Source organism: Alnus glutinosa, chromosome 13 (assembly GCF_958979055.1).
Source record: "Alnus glutinosa chromosome 13, dhAlnGlut1.1, whole genome shotgun sequence".
NCBI lineage: Eukaryota > Viridiplantae > Streptophyta > Magnoliopsida > Fagales > Betulaceae > Alnus > Alnus glutinosa.
The window spans coordinates 19,897,348-19,905,216 of record NC_084898.1 but is presented as its reverse complement, the minus strand read 5'-3'; the positions used below and the strand labels follow the sequence as shown (position 1 = coordinate 19,905,216).

Sequence of the window (7,869 nt, the reverse complement as noted above, 5' to 3'; positions counted from 1 at the left end):
GATCTGGTTTGAGTTGAGTTGATCTGGTCTGAGTTGATTTGATCTGGTCCGAGTTGAACCGGGTCACCCCCCGTGCTACCAGGGACATGACCGGGTATGTGTTCCGCGCCGGTTGTGTTTCAAACCGAGGGAGACAACACTTTGAGTTGATCTGGTTTGAGTTGAGTTGATCTGGTTTGAGTTGAGTTGATCTGGTCTGAGTTGATTTGATCTGGTCTGAGTTGAATCGGGTCACCCCCCGTGCTACCAGGGACATGACCGGGTATGTGTTCCGCGCCGGTTGTGTTTCAAACCGAGGGAGACAACACTTTGAGTTGATCTGGTTTGAGTTGAGTTGATCTGGTCTGAGTTGAACCGGGTCACCCCCGTGCTACCGAGGGCCATGACCGGGTGTATGTTCCGCGCCGGTTGTGTTTCAAACCGAGGGAGACAACACTTTGAGTTGATCTGGTTTGAGTTGACTTGATCTGGTCTGAGTTGAACCGGGTCACCCCCGTGCTACCGAGGGCCATGATCGGGTGTGTGTTCCGAGCCGGTTGTGTTTCAAACCGAGGGAGACAACACTTTGAGTTGATCTGGTCTGGTTTGATCTGGTATGAGGCTTACGGCAGCTCTGGGCTTATGGTGGCCCGAGGCTTACGGCGGCTCGGCTTCGTGCTCTGACGTACCGAGGCTTTTGCTCGGGATTGCTGGGTCTGCTGGAGGCCATGATGAGGCTCTGCTCGAGATTGTCAAGGCTTTTGCTTGGGATTGCCAAGGCTTATGTGTGCTCGATGCATGCCGAGGCCTTTGCTCGGGGGCTCGAGTCATGCTGAGTCTACTCGAGGCATGACGAGACTTTTTTCTTTTTCTCCTCTTGAGCTTTTCAGTGGATCCCTGTATTAACACGGCACAAGGAGACGAATAGATCAAAAACATGAGTTCTAAAGAGATGCTTTGAGTGACCATCGATTCTTGTGAGGCTTCTATTTGTCACCGAGAGAGGCGGCGTTAAAGCTCTTTTTCGTGTTGCGCAAGCTGAGGGTAACGTGGCCCTTTTTCTTTTTCTTTTTTTTTGGAATTTTCTTATAAAAACTTCTGGCTTGAAATATTATCCTCGCCTGTGTCTAAGCGGCACATATGTATGCATATCTCAATATTTTGATGAGGTTGTGCACTTGGGCTCCATGGAAGAGACCCTCGAAATGAGTCCTTGGATTGGACCCTCCGCCCGGGATGATCCTTTGCTCGGAATGGATCATCGGCTCGGGATGATCGATGGCTCGGATGACATCCTAGACTCGGATGAAATCCTTGGCTCGGATGCATCCTTGGACCGGGATGATCCGCGGTTGGGATGGGATCCTCGAAATGAGTCCTCGGATTGGACCCTCAGCTCGGGATGATCCACGGCTCAAATGACATCCTAGACTCGGGTGGAGTCTTCTGCTCGGATGCACCCTCAGACCGGGATGATCTGCGGCTCGGATGGTTACCTTAGCTCGGATTGCACTTTTGACTTCGGAATGCATCCTTTGCTCGGATGGTTTCCGTAACTCGCCTGGGATCCTCGACTCATCGGCTCGGGATGATCGATGGCTCGGATCGGATGCACCCTCGGACCGAGATGATCGATGGCTTGGATGACATCCTAGACTCGGATGGAATCCTTGGCTCGGAATGGATCATCGGCTTGGGATGATCGATGGCTCGGATGACATCCTCGACTCAGAATGGATCATTGGCTCGGGATGATCGATGTCTTGGATGACATCCTAGACTCGGATGGAATCCTTGGCTCGGATGCACCCTCGGACCGGGATGATCGGTGGCTTGGATGATGCACCCTCGAACCGAGATGATCGATGGCTTGGATGACATCCTAGACTCGGATAGAGTCTTCGGCTCGGATGCACCCTCGGACCGGGATGATCCGCGGCTTGGATGACATCCTTGACTCGGACCGAGTCTTCGGCTCGGATGCACCCTAAGACCGGGATGATCTGCGGCTCGGGATGGATCATCGGCTCGGATGGACGATGGCTCAGATGACATCCTCGACTCGGATAGAGTCTTCGGCTCGGATGCACCCTCAGACCGGGATGATCTGCGGCTCGGGATGGATCATCGGCTCGGATGGACGATGGCTCAGATGACATCCTAGACTCGGATGGAATCCTTGGCTCGGATGCACCCTCGGACCGGGATGATCGGTGGTTTGGATGACATCCTAGACTCGGATAGAGTCTTCGGCTCGGATGCACCCTCGAACCGGGATGATCCGCGGCTTGGGATGGATCATCGGCTCGGATGGACGATGGCTCAGATGACATCCTCAACTCGGATAGAGTTTCAGCTCGGATGCACCCTCGGACCGAGATGATCCACGGCTCGGATGGGTTCCTAGGCTCGGAATGATCATCGGCTCGGGTGGGTTCCTTGTGGATTTGAATATGCCTTTGTGTTTCACGAATTTCATATGTGGGATTTGTGATTTACTAAAAGACTTTTCTGATGAAGGAAGATAGCGAAGAACACTGATTTGGTGCTTGAAAGTAGACTTAGTAGCCTTGAACCCGAGGACAAGGTGCATCCGGAAGTGAATCGGGGCAGGGAAGAGTCCATGACCGAGGCCGCTTCGGGCTCCGGCATGACCCAGTGGGCCAAGACCCGGTGGTTAAGTTCTGAAACCAAAATCTGATACAGGGAGATGGGTTTCGTCCTCGTAGAGGCGCTGGAATCTGATAGAGATGGCTTCGTATGCTCACCGGAAGTGACGCCAGAGTCGACAGACCCCATCACCGGAATCTCAAGTACCGGAGACGGCACCACCGTCTTCTTCTACTTGGTGATTCTGGGCTCCGGAGTGAAAATTCGAGCTTTGGACTATCCTCTGGGAGAGACCGACCTGAGGTCTTAGGAAATCGAATGGAAGAAGGACTACCTGTACTCACCGGCGACCGAGGAATAGAGATGACGTTTTGGGATCCAAAACCGACCCTTTACAGGATATGGGTAACCCGACTCCAAGGAGGGAGCTCTCGATGCACAGTTTTTTTTTTTAACTTATTGGACCGAGCCCAACACTTGTGGAAAAACCGGTACTGGCCGACTCACAACATGGGTTGGCCTCTTTCAATTTTTCTAAACATTGCAGCCTCTTGATGGCAAGGTGGATCTGGAAGCTAGACACTAGCGGTTCCAGATTTGTGTAGCCATCATCTCGGAAGCCCGAAGCCATGACTCAGTAGCCAAGAGAGGCCAAGACTGTGATCTAATATAGCCCACTGATCTGGGTTTTTCTTCTTTTTCTTTTTCTGATATATTTACTAAACATACTGCAGTGAATCCTCCGATCTTCAAATTACTCACCAGCAGTTACCTTGCGTGGACCCGATCTGTGATTTACATACCCGACCTGGCAAAGGGGCACTACACGGGTGACTTTGATTCAAAGGACAGCGTGGGGTCTTTGGTGATGATGGCTTCGGTGGTCAAGTAGATCATCCCAACTGCCGAGAACGTGCAAACAATTCGAGCATCCTTCGAATTCTGACTGTCTTTGGTGCCACGGAGGTTCTGAGCCACGACTCAGTAGACAAGGGAGAATTTGACCGAATTGGGCATCGGCGTATAGTTGGACGGCAAGTCGCTGAAGTTCTGCCCTATCAGTGTTCTGGCTCAAGATTTCGGCCAAAACCATTCCTTGCACAGCGCCATCGTTTCTCGTCGCTTCCCCAATGAACTGGAGCATCTTTCCATCCTTCCCTGAGGTTGGGTCAGTGTTTCAAGTACAATCTTTAAGCATAGTGGTGTAAGAGTGAGAGTCGAACTCTAAGCTCGGAAGTTCTATAAGACTTATGCACTCCTGGGCCAATTGGGCTGCTGGGGCTGAGAAACAACGTCGAGGGGAGCATACTCATCATAGAAAATTGCTCCCTTATTGCTCCAAGACTCGGCAAGAACAGGATCGTGGAGTACTCCGGATCTAATGGCCGTACCGAGAATGTCAATGGCACCGACCAGGGAAGAACCGGAGTGTGGTTGAGCTCGGGACGAGAGTCAGAAGCTTCTGGTTAGAACTACCGTGGCAATGGAACATCATCGCCGCCTCGGAGGTCCGGGTTTGACAACCTCTTCGTTCTGGGCTCCAACATTCTACTGGGCAAAACCCAAAGTACCGGAGATTTTCCTTTGTCATCCTGTGGATTGCGTCACCGGGGCTCTCGATGGTCTCGGAGTCAGCGGGAGTGGATCGCGTCACCGGGGTTCCGATGGTCTCGGGGTCAGAACTAGACCTTCTTGTCAGCGGAACCTCCTTAAGTGACTCGGCATCACCGGCAGTAACGCCAATTCGTGATGTTCGCCGGCATCAGAAAAGGAAGAACTGACTAGTCGAGGGTTCTTCCAGTTCTTCGGGGAAGGAATTAGAACCTGGACCAGGTTGGACATGACATACCCGTAGGTTCTTCTTCTTTCTCTTTGTATAGACTGTATGTGCTGCAGCCTTCACCTGGTATATACGATGAGGTCCAACACTGGATTAATGTGCGTTAAAGCACGCCCGATATAGATGGATATGGATCAATTCTACGCGCAGGGAGCAAACTTCAAGCGTACATCCAACAAGTTGGTGGACGCAGATCTGCTCTATGTTAATATAAATTTGAATAGATCTGTCATGGACTCGTGAAGATCTTGAAGAAAGAAATCATCGGCTACTTTCGGCCATGAATTGATCTGTAGTCACCGTTGCGGATTTATTTTTATTTTTAAGGAACAATGGCGTTCCCACAGACGGCGCCAAACTGTTGATACAGTTTTCGACATGGTGACGTGTCGAATGATGATTCGCCTGAAGATTCGCTTTGTTCTTATGATCTACAAAATAATAAACACTGCGTCGGGGGGTGCCGACGATCCCCCTCCGATGCCAAAGTCAGATGATAGTTTGAATATGAGCTGAGTAATTTTTAAAAGCATAGAATAGCATGTACCTTAATATTAGAAGAGATTCTGGTATTTATAGAGATTGATGGGCAGTTTAGGATTGTTCCCGGTTTGTGCAGGGATCGGCAGTTGAGGAAGACGTGGCCTCGGGCGCACGGACACTTCGGGTTCCACGACCACGTATCTCGGGCGCACGATCCCTTATGGGTGACATGTTTTTTGGAGAGACTTCGGGCGCACGATCTAGTTATGTATAGTGTGTCGTGTCCCTTAAATCCCGGGTAATCCCGAGATATTCGCGGACTCGGGTGTTACGAGGTACCCGGGTTGGGTGGTCGCACTCGGGTGGTCGGGTCGGGTGAACCGGTTAGGCCCAAATGATTTGGATGGGCTTTGGTAAACTAATATTTTCCCTAACAGTTCTTATAATATGATTCTTATATATAATAAATATCTCCACTAATATGATTCTTATAATAAATATTGAAAGATTAAAAAAAAAAAAAACAAAACAAAAGACTTTGTAGCTTATTTATCATTGATATTGCAAAATACAGCCCATTGGTTGGGCATGGCAGAATACAAAATGCAGCTGCCAAAAAAAAAAAACCCCCATTTATAACACTTGGTTTTTAAGCACTTTAGGATGCATTCCAGAAGCACGTACGTGGAGGGACTCGCCCCAGTGACGCTTCTCCATTTAACAAAGCCCATACATGCATGCATGTATATATTTTTGCAGACAACATAATATATTTTAATTTAGATACTTTATGTCTAAGAACTCTGGTACATGATTCAAATTTTCATGCATATATAAGTACTATTAGTACACCAAAAATATACTAGCTTGCATTTTAATGATCAAATATCTAATCATCAAATCATGCATATACATGGGTAGGAAGGCGTGGAGTGAGATGGACTTCAAGTGGTGTGGTTTTCATGTTGGCAAGTCCGACTTTCTCAGTCATGTCCACGGGCTCATTTGACGGGGTTGTAATTTCAAAAGCATGCAACAAGGTGGCAAGTGTGAGTTGCATAACTTGCCTCTCCCTGCCAATCTGAACATCTAACTCTTGTTGTGCTTTCTTTAGGGCTTCCCGGTTGTTAAGAAGCAAAGAGAGAGACCATGTCATTGTTACTGTTGTAGTATCTGTGCCCGCTAGGATAAGGGCCTGCAAAAGTACCAAAGTCGAAGTTTTAGATGGTCAGGCAAAAAAAGTTTGAATATTGGACCACTAGCCGTCTAGCTTTTGGATAGACTTAACCAAATATATAGTTTCACAACCTGACAACACGGGGGGATATCCACCATACTTCTTCTCTTTTGTTAAAACGAAGAATTTCCATAAACCAACAGTACTTCCCTCACATTGTTAAGCCAATTATATATATTAATTTGATTGTTATTTTTCTCGTCATGGGCTTGATGATCTTTCTCTTGGATGTATGATCAAAATGGTTACCAAACAACTATGAACTCTATGATGCCTATTTGATACTAGCTAGTTGATCAATGATAATCACTCTAATTAACGAAATATTCATGCATATATGTTCATAATATTCAAGGAACATGCATCTTGTTGTATACATGTGAAGTTAGTTATAGGGTATATCAAAAGCTTACCAGACATGTAGCTTTAGTGATTGTATCAGCATCATAATTAGATATCTCTTCGTCGTCAGTAACAATAGACAACATCACATCCATAAAGTCTTGGTGTCCCTTTGCCTCACCAGAAACTTTCCTTTGCTTATGTTCTTCTAACCAACCTTCTACGACATCATCAAATTCTTTTGCAGTTCGCTTCATGGCCCTCTCGTACCCTCCCAAGTCCAACCACCTTAGGAAAGGAAGAGCATCTGCTACCACAAACGTACCACTCAACTCAAAGAAATCTCTTACTGACTTCTGCCACTGATCGTTATCTTCATTAGTCTCATCCTTGGTTGCAGTCCCATCAAATCGCTTCCCTACAACCATCCTAAATAAAACATTTAGGGTTGTGGACCCAAACCATCTCTTCATCTCTACCAACTTCTTGTTGTTCTTGACCCAGACCTCATATATCTCTTTTATAGATGTATTTACCTCAGACACTCGGATGTCTTTGAAGATCTCAAGGCGGTGGTTTGATAGGAGCTCGAGGGTGGCTATTTTACGCACTTGGCGCCAGTAAGGACCGTAAGGGCTAAACCCAAACATGGCATAGTTGTAGCCCATGAGTTGTACGTGTAGCTATAGCTTTTGGACGGCTGGCAAAGGCTTTGTCATTAGTGGTGAAGCACTCTTTTGCTATCTCCCAACTGCTCACTATCAGAGCCCGATGTACGCCTAGCCAGATAGTGAAGATCGATCCATACTTATCGGCCATGTTACCCAATGTTATATGGGCCGGTGTTGTCCCTCGTAATTGGTGGAGGTGGCCAATCAAAGGCCACGCGCCACCGGCTTGTGGTGGAAGCGTTGTTTTAGGAGCAGTTATTTGGGCTCTTCTTAATATCCATAATAGAAAGAAGAGGAACAGAAAAAAGGCGAAGATACTGGCCATGAAAGTTGCAGAGGATGCATGAGGAAAGAGCATACTTCTGGATAGAGGTTTTGGGAGAAGGTGCATGGTTCTGTTGCGCGCAGTCCCTTGCTTGTATATATATTCAAGGTCAAATATTGTGCCTCTTCATTTCAAGATTTGCTAACACCATGCAACCAATCGAACCACATCGTTTTGGTCGATCGACTAAATAAGAGATGGAGATGTGAGACAATATATCGTAAAACCAAAAAATAAGACGGTCTGATTAAAACCAATTCAAAGTTGTACAGTGTATTGGTCATAAGCTTTTGTCTTTTTGTTAAAGTTCTAAGAGTGCCATTTGTACACTTCATTTAGTGTGGACCATGTGAGACCCATCTCACATGGATAGGTCTATGTT

The 7,869-nt window shown here is 47.4% G+C and overlaps 1 pseudogene; it reads right to left on the bottom strand.

The window, feature by feature from the left end:
• Positions 1–5,723: 5,723 nt before the first annotated feature.
• Positions 5,724–7,666, bottom strand: LOC133854961 (flavonoid-6-hydroxylase-like; annotated as a pseudogene).
• Between the last annotated feature and the right edge of the window lie 203 nt (positions 7,667–7,869).